The sequence below is a fragment of the Nannospalax galili genome, unplaced genomic scaffold, assembly GCF_000622305.1.
Source record: "Nannospalax galili isolate Female #2095 unplaced genomic scaffold, S.galili_v1.0 scaffold280, whole genome shotgun sequence".
Classification (NCBI taxonomy): Eukaryota; Metazoa; Chordata; class Mammalia; order Rodentia; family Spalacidae; genus Nannospalax; species Nannospalax galili.
The window spans coordinates 2,159,639-2,177,393 of NW_008347808.1; the positions used below are offsets into that span (position 1 = coordinate 2,159,639).

General features: G+C 39.1%; 1 pseudogene; it reads left to right on the forward strand.

Moving 5' to 3' along the window:
* The first annotated feature begins 1,977 nt into the window (after positions 1 to 1,977).
* On the forward strand, positions 1,978 to 15,087 carry LOC103743176 (annotated as a pseudogene).
* Positions 15,088 to 17,755: the final 2,668 nt, after the last annotated feature.

The window sequence follows — 17,755 nt, forward strand, 5'->3', positions numbered from 1 at the left end:
CAAAGTTCAACTTTATGAGCTGATGAGTTATTATTAGAGTTAATTACAGAAGTATGGGTGAGAGATTTTATAAGGAATAAGGATGACTCAAAAGAGGGTGCATTATCAAAATTCCCACCCCATCACCAATAATAACTCATGAAAACTGAATCCCTGAAGCTCTCTGTACAACTTGCATGCAAGTCAATAGGCTCAGGAATCTCCTCTTGGAAGTCACTGGTCACAGTCTTCCCCCCATAGCTGTTTACTGTTTCTATAACCTTGAGGAGTTTTTATGAATCTTTTAAGTTTCTGCTTTCTCAAACATATGTACCTTGCTAACTTCCTGAGTATTATGAACCTCTCCCACCCTTTTTGGAGACAATGTTTCAATTTGGAGAAAATTTATCTACAATACTTAGGGACTTGGAAAAAACAAGATTGGGAAGTTGGTAAGAGAGAAACTTGGGGAAAATTTAGGTGGATAGATGGCTCCAAATGAGGAAAAGACCTGAACATTCTTTCTTGTGTCACATGGAAGTGCTCATCAAAAGGTGACTTCATCAAAGAGGAATTCAATAATCTAGTAGATAGAATGACCCATTCCCCTGCCATCCTTGTCATATCCCAATCAGTGCATGAACAAAGTGGCTATGATAGGAGCCATGGGGTTATACACGAGCTCAAAACCAGACTTCCGTAAGACCGTATTGCTGGAGACAGGACATTCTTCAGACACAGGACTTGCAACAATGGAGCTAGAACTGACCTGGAAGCCTCCTCCCTGACTACTAGCTCTCAGAGTTTCAGAGGATACTATGCAAGCTGCTATGGGAGAAAATTAATCAATGGTCCACTCTAGCTGTAAAGCCTAACAATCATAACATGACCAGCACAGCAAACCATGCCAGTGTAGTAGTGGCACTTTTATCTTGAGAGTAATCAACAGATATCTAATTGGATTTAAAGCACTCTCATTGGGAGGGAACTCATGGGTGGCACTGTAAACAAAGCCAAATACACATGGCTGTAGGTCATAGATTTTAGAGAAAAGCCTATGTCTATCACACCCCTATACAAATATAAATTCTTACTGTATGCTAAATATGGGTCCTTATATTTACAGATAAGTGTACCTATCACTATTCTTCAAAGAAGCTTCTATTCACAACAGATGGAGACTATTACAGAGTTCCAGAAATGGTCAAACACAGAGAAAAAATATCTGCGAAATACCCAGCCTTAACTGACCCGTCTACAATAGAACCTCTGCATCTAAGGTTCAGGAAACATAGTAGAACAGGAGATAGAATACTAATGCATCGCTCAAGTCTCACTAGTAAAACTTCATGCAACAGAGGGTGATGAACACAGAAGGCCACATCTGACCAAAGTGTAGAGAAAAAGATACTGAAGAGTGCATGTCCCTGGACAGGACTCCTAAATTAAGCCACATCCATGCAGGGTTTAAGGACCATTATGGAAGACAGGGCAGAAAGACTGTAAGAGCCAGGGGTGATAGATGACAACAAGGAAACAGTTATTTAGGCTTCTAGGAAATTGCACATATGAACTTACAGCAATGCTGACAGCATGCACAAGACCCATGCAAACTCAGCCAAGACAAAAGCTCAGCATAGAACTGGAGAAATGGGCAAGAAACCCCAATCATAGCTGTGGAACTATTGACAACTGATTGCTTCTGGGTGAGGGAGAGTTGGTCTTCTTTCAAGAAGTGATAATCAATAAGTTGAGCAGATTCCAGTGGATGACCTCACACCGAGGAACATATGGGGACACAAACTTGACCCGATGGGCCTTAAAATAATACGCAGAATGCATAAAATCCAGTGGGGGTCTATGGGGGGGTACAGATAGAATAGGGTTTTAAATAGATTAAGATGTATGACATGCTTAAAAATTCAATAAAAATATATATTAAAAAATAAACCACAGACATCCATTCACCAAGTCTGATCTGACTATGACTGTTACTGAATGCCAAATCTGGCAGTAACACAGGTAAGCAATGAACTCCTGATATAGATAGCAACATTTCCCATGGTGACCAGAAGTAGCCTGGTTGCAGGAAGACTACACTGGATCACTTCCATCATGGAAAATGCTGTGCTTTATCCTTATCGGATTAGATATTTATTATCAAGGTGAATTTGCCTCTCCAGCATGGAGTGCTTCTGTCAAAAATTCTCTCTGTGGACTTGCAGAATGCTTTATCCAATATCGTGATATTCCACACAGTAGTGTTTCTGACTGAAGAACTGACTTTACAGTCAAAGAAGTTTGGCAATGTGTTCGTATTCCTTGAATTCACTGGTCATCCCTTTTTCTCCATAGTTCTGAAGCAGCTGACTTGATAAATCTGTGGAAAGCCTTTTGAAGACAGAGTATAGGTAAAAGTAGCCTGAATGGCTGGGGCAGGCTTCTACAGAAGGCTATATGTACTCTGATTCAGCATTCAGTATATGGTACTGTTTCTTCTACAACCAGGATCAAGTGGTGGAAATGGGAATGGTTCCACTCACATCCTTAGTGACCCACTAGGAAAATTTTTGCTTCCTCTTCCATGACTTTATGTTCTGCTGGCCTAGAAATTTTGTTGCCAGAATGGGGAAGTGCTTCAGCCAGGAAACATACTAACATTTTGATGATCAGGAAGCTAAGACTTCCCCTTGGCCAAAGTGGACTTCTGATGTCCTTATGTCAATTGACTTAGAACAGAGATACAGTGTAAGACAGAATGATTGATCCAAAATGCCAAGTGGAAATTAGAATTAGAAGGAAAGTGATATCTGGAGCTCCTTTGGGCCATTTCTTGGTGTTAGTGTGTCCTGTGATTAAAGTCAATAGGAATCTATAATAACTCAACCCTGTCAGGATGATATATGTTCTGGACCACTCAGGAATGAAGCTTTGCGGGCTGAAGAGATGGTTCTGTGGTTAATTGTACTGGCTGCTCTTTCAGAGGACCCAGGTTAGATTCCCAGAACCTACATCGTGGCTAGGAACTGCAGTTCCAAGGGAATCTAACACCCTTTTCTGTCCTCCACTGGCCTTGCATAACATGGGTGCACTCACACACATGCCGTCAATACTCTCATACACAGAAAATAAAAATAAATAAAATATAAGAAAAGAATGAAGATGTAGGTAACTCCTCCAGGCTAAAAAAAGGAACAAGACCTGCATAGGTGCTTGCTGTGGGTGGAGACAATACAGAATTACTAGTAGATGATGGTAATTATAAATACCAGAAAAGGCCACAGAACCAATTGCAGAAGAAATCACGATTGTAATTGCCATGAATGTTTCTGTCATATTTTATTAATAATAGTACATTTTTCATTGTGCATTAGATAATTATATAATATTAGATGGTATTATGACCTTTATTATAGTCTTCATTTGGAAATCTGTTTTTTTCTTTTTTTTTTTTTTTTAGTTTACAGGAGCCCACAGTTAAGAGATGTTGACTTTTGAAAGAGAACTTGGACTTTGAAGTTGTTGTAATTTATAAATGCTGTGGGACTTTTAAGTGCTAGAGACAACTGCCTGTTTGAACTCTGCAGAAGGCATGCTTGACTACATGTGCAAAGTTGCCAGTAGCCAAGATTGCCTATGATGGCAGAGCCAGATCGGCATGTATGCCAATGCAGGGCTCTGAAGTGCAGTGCCCCTTATTTTTATGTTTAGGTTAGATTAAAAGCTATGCCTTATTCATACAGTTGCGTGAACATCTGCTCTATATCTTGCAAACAGGCCACATTTTTTGCTAATTGTTTCTCGAGCACTGGCAGAGAAATGTCCCTTGATCTGCATACCCTTTGTTCCTGAATACCTTCTTAGTGCACGCCATCCCCATGAATAAAACTTTGGAAGTTAGACCCTCAATGCTTTTTGCTCTACAAAACAGGGAGCTTCCTGGTCCCCAGCTTTCTTAAATTTTAAATCCTCTTTTAGGAGCTGAAGAGATGGTTCAGTGGTTAAGAACACTGGTTGTTCTTGCAGAAGACCCGGGTTTGAATCCCAGTACCCACATGGCAGCTAACAGTTGACCGTAACTTCAGTCCCAGGGGATCTAACAGCCTCTTCTGACCTCCGTGGGCATTGCACGACACAGGTGCACTTACCTACATGCAGGCTATACACGCATACACATAAAATAAAAATAATAAATAAAAATTTCAAAAAGAGGTTAATTTCGTAGGTTAGCTTTTGTCAGCTTGACACAAACTAAAGACACCTGGGAATAGGAACCTCAGTTCAGGAATTTCCTCCATCTGATTGGCCTGTGGCCATTTCTGTGAGATAGCCTCTTAATTGCTAATCCATGTAGGAGGGCCCAGCCCACTGTGGGCAGTGCCATCCCTGGGTAGGTGGGCCAGGTCTGTATAAGAAGCGAAACAGAGGGAGCCAGGGGAATCAAGCCAGTAAGCAACATTCTTCTGTGGTTTCTGCGTCAGTTCGTGTCTACAGGTGCATTGAGTTCCTGACTGAATTCCTATGAGGCTGACTGTGCTTTGGAAGTATAAGATGAAATAAACTCTTTCCTCTCTATGTTGTTTTTGGTCACTGTTTTATTATAGCCAGAGAAAGGAAACTGAAACAAAATGGAAACAACCATTAACTGAGGAATGAATAAAGAAACTAATGCACTGAAGTATTATTCAGCTATCGAAAGAACAGAGTTCTATCATTCGTATCAACATGGAAAGAAGTGGAAGACATTATGTGAGCTGAAGACAGACACAGAATACTCAGATTGTGTGATCTCACTTGAATGTAGAATTTAAGTCTAGGCCTCATAGAAGCTACAGCAAAATAGTGTTTACAAGGTTCAAGGACAGTACAGAGGAGTGAGCAATACGGAAAGGTTAAATATCTAAAAAGTAGCATAATTTTATGATAAATATTTGCACATCTATCCATCTACTTGATTCATTGAGGACTTGTATTTTTCTTTTCTTTTTCGGTTTTGAAAATATTTTCATTACTTTCTAGTATCTTCTCATACATGTATACATATATATCATATACCTGATTTCTTTTTTAATTGAACATTTATTGAAGGTTTATTTTAGTAAATGGTTATAGGAATATGACCATTTGTATACACATATAAACAAAATTTAGCACTTTCTCGATAACATGTCTATTACAGCCCAATTAGGAAGTGGAAGAATAAAACTTTGTCAGGATTTATGATAATTATGTACAACTGAAAGGTATCTATCCTTACTCTAGCAGAAAGGATGTGAGCATTAGCATGCTAAGGATTCTTAATTGCTTGATGTCCAAGGCAGGAAAGTATATAATCTGGTTCCATTCATCTATTGATTTATACACATTAAGTGCATGATTTAGGGTCATGAAAAACTAAGACTAAGAAACAATTAAAAAGATAGGCAGGTATAAGTTGACACAAGAGACTTATTCAGTATTTAGGACTTTGGAATTTTCCATTATTTAAAAAATGATATTTTTATAAGTTCTTTGAGAATTTCATATATGTACACAATGTATTTTGATCATATTCACCTTCTACTCCTCCCCATCTGTTTAAAAAATATTTTGTTATTTCTATTTTATGTGTGTGAGGATATTATCTACATTATATATATATACACACTCTTGAGTGTGTGGCCATTTGCTGGAACATGTTCCGCCTACCAGGATTCACAACTGTCCATAGTTCTTCACTTAGGGGTGAGAGCTCATGAACTCCTTCCCCATTCAATGCTAGAATTTTCACTGATTTGATCTTGTGCAAGCCTTGTGAAGGCAACCAAAACTGCTGTGAGTTCACGAGTGCACTCCTATAACATCCAGAAGAAAATGTTTTGTCTTGATCCTCCCAAACCTTTGGCTTTTGCAATCTTTCTGCCTCTTCTTACAAAGTGGTCTTTGAATCCTATGGAAATGCGGTATGATATAGATGTCTATATTTGTGACTAAGTATGGCACTATCACTAATTTTCTGCACTTTGTTCAGCTGTGAGTTTCTTTGTTAATAGTCATCCACAGCACAAATAAACATCTTTGATGTGGTCTGAAAACTGCACTAATATGTGAACATAGAGATATGAATTTAGAGACTCTAGAGGACAGCTTGACAACTATGTCCACTTTACAAAACAATAGCAGCGGATTCACTCCTAGGTCCTATGAATTTCAAAGCCAGGATTGGAGGAACAGTACTCAAGGCCCATGCTTGGTCTCAGGCAGCTAGAGGCTCTCCTGAATGAGCTATATTCAACCTTGTCTCAGAACAAAAGAAAAGATGTATTGTAGTACTATTTTAAAATCTTTTATTATTGCAATTATTTCACATTTTTGTAATTAATCAGAGTAATTAATGCTTGTGCATGGCTCATTTTCACCTCTCTCTCTCTCTCTCTCTCTCTCTCTCTCTCTCTCTCTCTCTGTTTATATATAGACCACAATGTGTACACAGAGGTCAGAAGATAACTTGCAAAAGTCACTTTTATCCTGCCACATTGTGAGATTCCCTGGATTAAATGCAAGTCTTCAGACTGCTGTGCAAGCACCTATGCCAGCTTCTCAGCCTTATTGCAATTGTTTGACAAAAAACTTCATGCAAAGGTCTTTGCATAGTTCTCTTATAAATTTCTAAAGGGTAAATTCTATGAGCAGAATCCCTCAAGGTCAAATGTTTTAACACTATTAACTAATATTGTCAAATTGCCTTCCAGAAATACTTGGCATGCCTGTCATCTGTAGTTAGCAGAAATCTAAACTCTGGTCCCACAGAACTAAAATACGGTGAAATAATGATATCATGATTATGTTAATAGGTAAAAGGATTTTTGAGGTTTACTTTACATTAATAAAATATGGAGATTAATCAGTGAGGCACAAGTTAGTCATCTGAGTCATTTAAAATCATGTGATTCATCTCCAACTGGTAGAGTAGGGGTTCAGAGAGATTTTGAGTCATGAGAAGTGTTCAATGCATAGCCACCAGCTTTAAAAATAGAAAGGTTACATGTGAAAAAATCAGTATGATATCTAGGGTCTGAGAGTAGGCCTAGCCAACAGCCAACAAAAAGACTAGGACACGTATCCTACAGTTATGAGGCGGAAAATTCTAGCAGCAACCCGAAAAAACCTGAATGTAGTTTCTTCCTGATCTCCAGCCAAGGGCCTATGCTGCATGACACCAGGATTTCAGCCTTATGGAGCCCTAAGCAGAGAACTCAGTCACACAGTGCTTGTCTTCTGACCTATAGAACTGGTAGTTGATAATTATATATTGTTTCAGACTGCTTTGTTTGTGGTAATTTGCAATTAGCTTTAGTAAACATACCTTTTGTATGATTTTTATTTTGTGTGTTCCTGTATTGCCTGCATGTATGTGAGTGCACCTGTCATGTTGTGCAATGCCACGGAGGTCAGAAGAGGCTGTCAGATCCCCTGGAACTGAAGTTATAGACAGTTTTTAGCTGCCATGTGGATGCTGGGATTCAAACCTGGGTCTTCCGCAAGAACAGCCAGTGTTCTTAACCACTGAACCATCTCTCCAGCCTCAACATATCTATTATCCCTGCTGACAAAACCAAATTCAGACCTTATGATCTGTAATTTTCCATCTTTGTTCAAAATTTTCTTTAGTTTGCAGAATTTCATATATTCATGCAGTGAAATGGGATTATATTAATACTCATTTCCCCTTCCAACGCCCTTTATATCCCCTCCCCAAAACATCTCCTTCTCAACTTTGTTTTGAGAGAGAGAGAGAGAGAGAGAGAGAGAGAGAGAGAGAGAAAGAGATAACCTTCTAAGTCCAAGTAATGCTGTCTGTATGTACATGGGTATATGCCATCCACTAGAGCATGGGAAACCTAATAGTTTGCCACATCCTCAAAAGAGAATGTTCTCTCTTCCCCAGTATATATCCACTACCAGTAGCACCTCAGAAAGGGGTAAGACATAGAAATAATGTACTCCATCTATGCCAGGAGTTTGGCTGGCTTGATCTTATGTAGGTCTTGTGCAGGTAACCACAGATGCTGTAGATTCATAAATTCAATAACCATGTCATGTCCAGAAGACAGCATTTCACAGCACTTCCCTCCAATCTCTGATTCTTACATTCTTTTTGTCTCCTCTTCTGTGATGTTCTCTGAGCCTTGGTGTTGGTGTCAGATATGACTGCGAACTCAAGTCTCTAAACCTTAGCACTTTGACTAGTTATGTATCTCTCCATTGACCAGTGACCACTGAAAAAGGAAACTTCTCTGACCAAGGTTGAGAGTAGCCCAAGTGTATGGGTAACAGCATAACTATTTAGAAGTCAATGTGACAGCATAATCATGTAGCAAAAAGAACAACACACACATGCACATGCACACACACACACACACACAAACACACAAAACAACAACAAAAACAGTAACAGGTTCTATCCTAAGGTATATGGTCCTCCTAGTCATGGCCTTTTGAACATGGCTACTGGACCAGTCATGATATTCCCCCTTCTGGAGAAGGTCTCAAATTTTTAATTTGACTTCAAGCAAGTTTTAGGCCACAGGCAGTCAAAAGCATGGTTACATTAGGGCCCCTTGTTACCTACCTCAAATTCTACAGGAGAAGTAAGGAGTGACCATTTAAATACAGACAAATAAATTTTCTTCAAAAGGTGTTTGAAGACAAAAGATGTTACAAGAAATGTAGAAAGGATGTGATACCTTCTTCTGGACCCTGACGCTACCTACACACATATAGGCGATACACAGACACACAGACACACACACACACACACGTGCACACACACACACACACACACACTTTGGTATATTTTTCAAGGGCACTGTTTCATTAGTCACTATTCTTCACAAAACTTTCTGTCATCACTTAACTTCAGATTCTCAACAAATGAAAAAAGTGTACTAAATATATCTCTAAATATATATAAAATATATAACTAAATGCATCTCTTCCAATGCATCAATAAAGCTATTAATCTCATGAGTTCATGCATCTTTCCTTCCCCCTTCTTTCGGAAGAACAGACATGTCTTTCTTTTCAAGAAATTTGGGGCTTGGAATATAGCTCGATGATAGAATGCTTACCTAGCATGTGTGAGGTTGTAAATTCAGTTCTCAACACTAAAAGAGGCAGAAGAAATTTAAATATTTTCCAGTTATTTTCTTCATTCCATTTATTCTTGAGACATTAGGTTTTGTATAATCCCACCCCTGTCTAATTACACACACACACACACATATACACAAATAAAAACAGATCAAGATATTTGTTTGGAAACATAAGGTAGTACTTCAGGCTTGTGTCTGAACTTGTTACATAGTAGTGTATTCACTAAAACTCATGGTCCTCTTCCGCCTCCTAAAACTCATTTTATAAGCTTATGCTGCCATACTTGGTGAAATGTCTGTCATCTTCATAAAACCTCTTCTTTCTGTCCCTCCTGCTTCTTATTATCTCTCCTACATTTTATATCATCCTCTTGTGATGTGCTCTTTACAATCTGTCTCAAAAGTCTTAAACTTCTATTCATTCTCTCATTCACTGAATTTCTGATCCCACTATTCCATGGAACTTGTTCTGGGAGAAGTCACCTTGATTTCTATGATAACTTCTCTCTCCTGTCCGGATGTTGTTCTAGCTCTCCAGATTTCCTTTGTTAGTCTTCATGGAACTCTCTAATTCTGTCTTAAATTGGTGATTCCAGAGGTTCTATCCTTGACTGCTGTAATTTTTATACACGTCTTCATGGGTAGTCTTACCCATGGTTCGATCAGTAACAGCTTGCTAATTTACACATGTCTGTATTCAGCCCTCTCTCCTCTGATCTCCAAATAGATTTTTGACAAATCCAGAGTATAAACATTAGCTGGTCCATGCACCCCAAATCTCATTTTATAAATTTCTTAGCTTTGAACAAAAAAAGTTAAGAACCTGAGAATCATCCATTACGTCTGTTTTCCCATCATATGACATCCTCTTTCTCTGATAAATCTGTTACCATGTTCTGTAGCTTAACACCTATGATACCTGATCAAGAGCTCAGCCATTGGAATAAGAATACCTAGGATCTGATCCTTTTCACTTTATGTTACATAACTTTTCAGTGCCTTAGTTTCCCTCTTATCACCAGGAGAGTAATGCTAGACACTATTTCAAAGATGTATTTAATGTTTTATGTAGGTAAATAATGAATTCACACACGTGAAACTGAATACCGTGTCAGAGCTCGGTTTTTCATTTATCTTTTATCCATTTACATCTGTTTCCAATGTCACTACCTAATTCAGCCTGTAATCATCTTCTTGTATATCTCACTACAATAACCCCTAATTTGTTTTCCTGCCAACAGTCTTGTCCCTATTCAATCCGTATTCTTTGTTGTCACCAGAACAATCTGTTTGGAATGAATAGCTGATTATATCATTATCTTTAAAGAAAATAAGTCAGTGGTTTTCTGTCACATAGGAGTGCTTCTGTACTCTTTCAGATGGCACAGAAATCTCTGCGCTTACATCTCGTTTCATTTGGCACCTCCTTTGTGTTTGACAGTCTAAATCATTGTAAATGCCTTGTTCTTACTTCAATGCTCTATATTTCCTCATGCCTCCTCAACTTTGGATTTGCAGCGCTATACAAACTTCATGTGGAAAATTCTATCTCAACTCTAAAATATGGACCAAAGTATTCTATCCCCTGTGAAGTATTTTCCATCCTCTATTCCCACCTGGGTTGTCTGTGCTTCCATAGCACCCAACTTATTTATTATGCCCATAATTACACAAGCTACATGTCCAGTTCTCCATCAGATCACAACCTCCAACAATCAGACAGCTTTGTCTTGTTTATTTCTCTACATCTCCAATTTAACACTAAGCTGGACATAGAGTGCATGTTCAAAAACAATATTCATTAAATCAATGAAGTATATTAGGAATTGGGAACCCGATTTGAAACGAAATCAGATGAGAGCATAGAAATCAGGTGTATCAGAGAAGAGCTAAGGCTACTTCTAGAAGAAGAATCACTGTATTTGGATAGTGAATTTTGGAGAGTTAAAAGATCCTGGCTGGTATAAAAATTGAAATGATGGGCTTTTATCTAGCTTGGGCTTGCAGAGGTCTTGTTCATGCTGTCACAAGTGCTGTGGGTTCATATGTACAATTTCCCTGTAATGTGCAGACAAAGTGGTTTAATTATATTCATGTACCACTTCTGAACCCTGAGCTTTGGAAGGAGAAGATGTGATATAGAGGTCCCATTTAGAACTAAGCATTCCACAATCTCTTCTCTGCATATAAACCAGCTGTGGGTCTCTGTGTTGGTTGCCAGAAGAATTACAAGAAGATGCTTTTCTGGTGAGAGGTGAGAGACACAGTAATCTATGGGTATACCAATAAGTCATTAGGAGTGGATTTAATACTGTGTCTACTTAGCACAATAACAGTAGGACATTCTCTCTTATTGCATGAGTCCTGTCTAACCACAGGTTCTTGGCCTTACCCAGACAACAACTAAACATTATTGGGTAAGGTAGGGGTCTAGCTGAGTATCTATTGACAATCAATAGCTTCTGGAAGACAGTAAGTCAGTTTTCTTTAAGAGAGTGATACCAGTACACTGACCAGAGTCCAAGGTATGGACCTACACTTAAGAGTATTTTTACAAACTCATACTAGACTACACCGGCCTTTTATACTGGAAAACTAATAATAGGGGCATGAACTAAGAAAGGACATTTGGGTGGGATTGGAGATGGATGGAGTAAAAAGAAAGAAAAAAATTATCTAAACTTCATCTCTGAGAAGTCCTTGCACAGATCCTCTGGATAATCACAGAGGGCTGGTTACAAGATACTCTGTGGACACAAAAATTCACGGAAGCTTTCGTTTTGTTATGTAAATTTCTCATATACTTTAAATCATCTGTGCATTACTTATAATACCAATATGATATAAATGCTACACAAATGATTGTTTCTGTATTATTTACTAGATAATACCAAGAACTACATCTGTATGTATTCACCAAATATTTTCAGAGCCAATTTGAATATACAGATGTGAAATTCATGGATATGAAGAGCTGAGCATATTTCAAAGCCATTTCTGTCCACAGCATTCTTCCATTGCAGTTTTTGATTCTCAAGTTTTATGATTTTTTGAAGCAAAAAGAAAAAATTTCTGAGGAGTGACATATATACACACTGTAAAACAATTCTTTGTTTTCATCAGTTCTCAGAATAGAACTTACTTATTGCACATAAAGAGATATTATCATTTGTTAAACTAGTAACTCGGAAGAGGCAATTCTTCAATTGGAAAGCCTCCAGCATTTCAAACTGAAATTTGCCGTGATCTTCCAGTTTGAATGTAGCCTGTGATGTATCAGTGAGGAATGCCTATTTGAGTATTAATAGAAATCATCTTCAGACCAAGAAACTATACACAGCATTTTGTCAATAACTCTGTCCTCAGCAAGGTAAGCCTCTGGGTTTAATAAACAAGGCAGATTTAAAATAGAAGCACACACGTAAGCATATCCACACAAATGAGCATACACTGTCCAAAGATTTTCAGGAGGTTGAATGCTGAAATAAGAGAGCAAAAAGACAGCACAGACAATCGTGTTTGCTGCTTCCTATTTTGGGACCTACTCAATCATAGAGTGAGTCACCATCAGTGATGGTTAATTTTTTTACTGACGCATTTAGCAGAGACAGGCCAGATAGTCATTTATGTGAAATGATTTGAAGGGCACTTGGAGACCTCCTTCTTCCTCCAAATATCATGTCTTGCAGTCTGCTAATGACATTTGCGATTTTTATCTCCTAGTCACTCAAAGCATAATGACATTACAACATTATGAAGTGATCATCCCATCAGTACAGGGTTAGCCTGTCATATCAGACAGCTGTCAAACAGAAGAAAGTCTTGGAGATGGAAGGCAAACTAGAGATTTTCTGATGTAGGAGACAGGTAGTAACAATTTGTTGGCGTCTCTAAAGTAAGAAAATTCAGGAGTTTATGAGGCCTTTGGAACTAAAGACTTGGGTATACAGAGGAGTTGGAGATGCCACAGTGCACGTTCACATAATAGTCTCCACTTTCCCTGAGTCATTTATCCTTCCCCAGTCCCCAGAAGACATCACTGGTCTCCCCACCTGCAGAATATTTTCTGTCCCATTTCTCCAAACCACTACATATAGAAGATTATTTTATCTTAATTCTGTTGCCACTCAAATAAACATAGGATTTAGGTCATTGTCTTCCACCACCAGGATCACAGCTGTAACCACTATCGTTTCTTGTTTGACGCCACGTTTTTACTTATGTCAACATGTTACAGAAGTGACCTTTGAATGGACTCCAAAGTAATAAACGGAAATCTTCACCTAACCAACAAACCTCTAGAGTATGGCAGCTTTCCTGCTAGTCCTTCAATAAACACCAGTTTCTACAACGTTGTCTTCTTCTTTCTACATGGCCTGTTTGCTGATGACTTACAGTCTGAACTGCATCACTAGTGATGGTTCAAATCTTGCAGTTATATGGCCATCACTTGTGTTGTGGGATGTTATTTAGTAAGAATGGGATTTGAAAAATAAGTATAATTATTTAATGCATTTGTAAGAGTTGAAAATGTGTAAGTAGTGTAAGATGGAAGGCATTACCTATATGTGCTATAAAGTAATTAAGTATAAAGATATTTCAGAAGGAAGCTGTGCCACCTCTCAGACTGGCCCCTTGCCTCCCAGCTTCACTGGCTTGCCACCATTTCCACCTCCGTGGTCTCCATTCTGGATGTCAAGGGCAAGGCCCTGATCAGGGGCAACTACAGAGGTGAGGTGATGTGCCCATGAAAGAGACTGACCATTGCATGCTTTTACTGATGTAACAGAGGAGGAGGGCATGCTGGCCCAGCTGCTAAGCCATGGGCTTGTGTACCTCCTGTGAATCAAGCACAGCAACTTCTACCTGGTGGCCACCACTTTAAAGAATGCCAGTGCCACTCTGTTGTATTACTTCCTATACAATACCATGGAGGCCTTCTGTGAGTACTTCAGGAAACGGGAGAAGGAGAACATCCGAGATAACCTCATCATTGTGAATGAGCTGCTGGATGAATTGATGGACTTTTAGTTCCTGCAGACCACTGACAGAAAGATCCTGCAGGAGCACATCACACAACAGGGCAATAAGCTGGAGATAGGCAAGTTGTGGGTGCCACTCACTGTCCTGTCACCAGCACTCTGTTGTGGTGCTCTGAGGGTTCAAGTACAAAAAGAATGAAGTGTTCATTGACACAGATATTGTTAACCTCCTGGTCAGTGCGAACAGGAGCGTCTGGCTCAGCGACGTTGTGGGCACTATCAAGATCAAGGTCTTTCTCTCCAGGATGCCAGGGCTGCCTCTGGGCTTCAATGATGGCATGTTCTTTGAGCTCACTGGCCTTTCAGGGAGCAAGAATAAGTCAGTGGAGCTAGAGGATGTGAAATTTTACCAGTGCGTGCTGCTCCCTTGCTTTGACAATGACCATACCATCTCCTTCATCTCCCCAATGATGAGGACTTTGAATTTATGTTCTACTGCCTAAGTACCCAGGTCAAGCCCCTGATCTGAATGGAATCGGTCATCATGAAATTCTTCTATAGCTTCATGGAGATAATGGTCAAGGCCAAGGGGCATTTTAAGAAGCAGTCAGTGGCCAACAAGGTTGGAATTTCTGTGCCTGTACCCTGCTACACAGACTCCCCATACTTCTGGGCCAGCATGGACAATGCCCACTATGTGCCAGAAAAAAAAAAAAAAAAAAAAAAAAAAAAAAAAAAAAAAAAACACTGTCACCTGAAGTATAACGTATTTCCCAGGGGGCAAGGAGTACTTGTTGTGGGCCCACTTTGGCCTCCCCAGTGTGGAGACGGAAGAGGTGGAGGGCTGGCCGTCCATCTGGATCAAGTTTGAAATTCCATACTTTACTATCTCTGGCCTTCAGGTCCATTACATGAAGATCACTGAGAAAAGTGGATACCTGGCCCTGCCCTGGGTTGGCTATATCATACAGAGTGGTTATTATCAACTTTGAACCAGCTAGAAGGGAGAAGGAGTTTGAACATGAGGCCTCCTTTCCAGGTCCTGCCTATGGATTTTAGAGAGAGGGAGAGGTTGCTCGTGTGTGTGTGTGTGTGTCTGTGTGTGTGTGTGTGTGTGTGTGTCTGTGTCTGTGTCTGTGTGTGTATTGTTAAGCTTGTCTTAAGAAGCTCTTGCTCCCAGCACCCAGCACCTTTTACATCAGAGCTGTCTGTTTCTCTGTGTCCCTCACCCTAGGGGGCTCCCCATCCCTGATTTTTATGAAGAACATTAAGAGTGATTGAGGGACTCCTTCACAAGTACCTTCTAACAATAATCTGCCTTAGCTGGTCCTTGGGGGCCCGTCTTTCAGAGCTGCGGAGCCCAGAAGCCCTGCTTCCCCCCTCTGAGTTTTAGGGTGCCATTAAAACGAATTTAAACTGCTAATAAAGGAAATATTTCAAATGTTGAGCTAGGAGCACTAGAACAAATTTTATTTTGAACAATGGTTTGTTAAAAGTTGCTGTATGTGGCAATGGTGGCGTTGAACACAAGACCCATGCTGACTCAGTCAGACAAGGGCCCAGAATAGAGAGAGGGAAATGGGCAGCAGGTGGCTGTAGCCTGGGAACTGTTAGGGACTGATTGCTACTGGGTGAGAGAGAGTAGACCTTCCTTAAAATCTCTAGATAGAGTGACTAGACTCCAGTGGGTGAACCTGAACCAAAGGACCTCTGAGTACAAATGCTTGGCCAGATAGTACTAAACATGTACGGCTGAATGCATGAGGTTCAGTGGGGGTGTGTGGAGGAGACACAGATGGGGGAGGGGGTTTAAATTTGATTAAGAACTGTTATATGAAATGTACAAAAGCTCAATAACAATATTTTAAAAATTGCTGCATGTAATTTGGGTAGTATACTCATTCTTATCAGAGAACTCCCTTATATCTATAAATTATCTATAAATTTCACAAAAATTTGCTGAACTTCATTAGCAGAACAGATAATCAATTAGACACTGTTATACCAGTTAAATGAGCCAGTGACACATGTGACATGAAATAGGAAAAGATACTGAAGTGAGGGAGCTTAAAAGTGGAAATTGGTGGGGTGTAGAGATGAGGAAGGAAAAGAATCTATTAAATCACACTTTATTTGATAAAAGCATAGTAATATGTAACATCAAGTATGCTGATTTTTAAAAAATTAAAAATGGGGCTGGAGAGATGGCTCAGTGGTTAAGAGTACTGGCTACTCTTGCAGAGGAACCAGGTTCGATTTCCAGCACTCACTCGGAGGCTAATGACTATCCATAACTCCAGTTCCAGGGGAATTCGATGCCCTTCTCTGACCTCCATGGGCATTGCACGACACAGGTGCACTTACATACATGCAGGCAATATACTCGTACACATAAAATAAAAATAGTAAAAATAAATAAAATATTTTTTATAAATTAAAAACATTTTAAATGCAATGGGAAAAATTGTAAGTAGATTTTGAGATAGAACAAGTTGCCCTTCACATATGTGGGCATATGTAGGCAAGTCACTTCACCTCTTAATTTCCACATCTCTAAGATAGTCTAGTACAAACTTTAATTTTTTATGGTTATTGTGATATTCCCAAAGTCAGAAACAAAATCTGAATAGGCACTCAGTATCAGTGTATGCTAGTCTTTTTGTTATGGTTATTATCAGAATACTAGAGTCAAATGTGATCTGTAATTCCTCCCAAACCACCGTTACATATAAGTATACAGAATTTCACAGAGAAATAGTATATCCTTTTAACATTATCTCACCCATGAATGACTTGAAGGACAATAATATATTATTCTTCACTCAGTGACTTAGTAGCCTAGGATACATGTAAAATGTGATCTTCACTCCTTTTTCAGCCTGGAGGCTTTAGGATCCTGACTAGAAACAACCCTCTGAATAAATTGCTATTATAGGTCTCCTAATAATGCTTCTCTGAAGTAGAAATTGTATATGAAAGATCTAGATTTGGTTCTGCCTCTCTTTGCAATGGAGAAGAGCACGGTTAATGGTTTAGTAAAGAGACCACTGGTTAAAGGCCTGGAAACAATCTTATATTTTCATGGGCTTAATCTTTTGACTATACACAATGTTAGTCAACATCTATTAGATAGTAGTCCCTGTATATGATTCACATATGTATTCACTATAAGGCAGGCTGTCATTAAGTGTCAAGTGTTTATTAGGTGACAACTGAACATATTTGAGAAACTATACTGTTATTTCCATATTGTTTACCCACAATTTTCCTAACCCATACATAAGTTTAACTTGGAGAGAGGCTATTTATCAGACCCTTGTCAAACTGTGCCCTTGGCACAAACTTCGTTTATCTTGTTCTATTAAAAACTTTTATTAATTTCATTATATATGTGTATATATATACGTGACACCTATTACACCCATTGCTGTTCCTTGTTCTCCTTCTCCCTTGCCACCCCCCTTTCTATGTCCTATGGGTCACCTTCCTTTTGGGGGAGAAAATGCTATTTGTGGAATTGAGTCATGTGCTTAGCATGATTGTTGCTAATATGCTATGTCAGTTGTGCATTATTATAACTGACTATAACTGTCTTTGGTTGTGCACCCCTAATAAGAGGAAATAGACACTACACTCTACCACATATCATTTCCAACTCTT